We start from the raw sequence: 1869 nt of genomic DNA on the forward strand, positions 1-1869 counted from the left end.
CCTCGCTCAAAAAAATTTAAAAACACACAAACTTAGAATCTCATCAGCACACACTCTCTTGTGACAAATGATTCAGACATAAATAGTGGGTGCAAAGAAACTATATGCTAACATATGTAGAACCTTTGTTAATGAAAACCCAGAAGCAGCCGTAAGGATGAAGATACATTCAGTGACTGGTAACTAGTTGTGCCCTGAGGGGCGCCATCGACAGAGATCGTGCTGCAGAGAAAAGCTATGTACACACACAATGAGAAAATAAACTGCAAGATCAATGCATGCATGTTTAATACTGGAAAAATCACGGCCCTCCAAAATTTCTCCACGTTTGTTATAAAAGCCCTCTGCACTCAACTAAAATTAAAATGATCTTAAAAGGATAATTCTTGTAAAGTTTACTTAAGTCTTTTCAGCCACAGAAACTGCAATGGAAATAAATGTTCAGAGTCATTTTCAAAACAAAAACAAAAATCTATTCTTCTGATGACATGCATGATTAAAAGGTCTATGCAAGATACATTGCTCTACATTCCCAATGACTAGGAAAAAAAAAACCTCAAGTCAATTTTTAGTTTGCAGATGGTCAAAGGATTTTGTATTCCAGCAGGAGTTCAAATCTTCTGGATCTTTTCACCAACAACTACTGGATTTTCTTTTCTGATTTTCTCAGCAGCATCAGCTTTGTAATTGTAAGAGCAATTGTGTACATCTGAGTAACGGTGTACACCACAGTAAACATTTCCACACCGGCATTCAAACCCAGTAAGTCCCACTTTCTTCCTGCACATGAAACATTCTTTTTTTGTTTTGGTTTTTCAAGAGACTTGCTTTGCTCTTCAGATGGCTGTTGTGCCGTATCTGATACTGAAGCTTGCAGGTCTTCTGTTTCAGGTACTGCTTTGTCCACAGATGTACTGTCCACTTGGGAAGATGCTACAGATTCTGATAAAAGTGACTGATTTGATACAGGGCTTGGCTGCACAGATGCAGACGTGGAGTCTAGCAGTGACTGGGCATCCGGGACACTGTCGTCTGTGCACTGGACGGGTAAAGATTCAGACAGACTACTGACAGAAGCTGCAGGTGGGCTTATTCTACCATTACTACTATTCTGTCTTTGAAGATGTTCTTTATAGCACACTGAACACATGCCATTTGTACGAGGGTTTCCATAAAATCCGCAGCCAGTGGAACAAAGCATAGGCACTTGGCTGTGATTAGTTTCTTGAGCCATGTTCCTCTGTTGCACACCACCAAAACGTCCACAATTTTCTGTTTGCTTCCCCTCAGATTAACTTCGGTCCAGTTTCATTCTTCTGCATGTGGCTGTCCAATTCTCCCAACACCATTTGTTGAAGAGGCTGTCTTTTTTCCATTAGACATTCTTTCCTGCTTTGTTGAGGATGAGTTGACCATAGAGTTGAGGGTCCATTTCTGGGCTCTCTATTCTGTTCCATTGATCCATGTGTCTGTTTTTGTGGCAGTACCATACTGGCTTGATGATGACAGCTTTGTAATAGAGCTTGATGTTGGGAATTGTGATGCCACCAGCTTTGGTTTTCTTTTTCAACATTTCTCTGGCTATTTGGGGTCTTTTGTAGTTCCATACAAATTTTAGGATTATTTGTTCCATTTCATCGAAAAAAGTGGATGGTATTTTGATGGGGATTGCTTTGAGTGTGTAGATTGCTCTAGGTAGCATTGACATCTTCACCATATTTGTTCTTCCAATCCATGAGCATGGAATGTTTTTCCATTTCTTTGGTCTTCCTCAATTTCTTTCATGAGTATTTTATAGTTTTCTGAGTACAGATTCTTTGCCTCTTTGGTTAGATTTATTGCTAGATATCTGATGGTTTTGGGTGCAAT

General features: G+C 39.6%; 1 pseudogene; it reads right to left on the bottom strand.

The window, feature by feature from the left end:
• Window positions 1–565: 565 nt before the first annotated feature.
• LOC112833499 (AN1-type zinc finger protein 6 pseudogene) lies at window positions 566–1291 on the bottom strand (annotated as a pseudogene).
• Between the last annotated feature and the right edge of the window lie 578 nt (window positions 1292–1869).

Source organism: Callorhinus ursinus, unplaced genomic scaffold, assembly GCF_003265705.2.
Source record: "Callorhinus ursinus isolate GAN/ISIS: 27379988/994484 unplaced genomic scaffold, GSC_fseal_2.0 scaffold1, whole genome shotgun sequence".
NCBI lineage: Eukaryota > Metazoa > Chordata > Mammalia > Carnivora > Otariidae > Callorhinus > Callorhinus ursinus.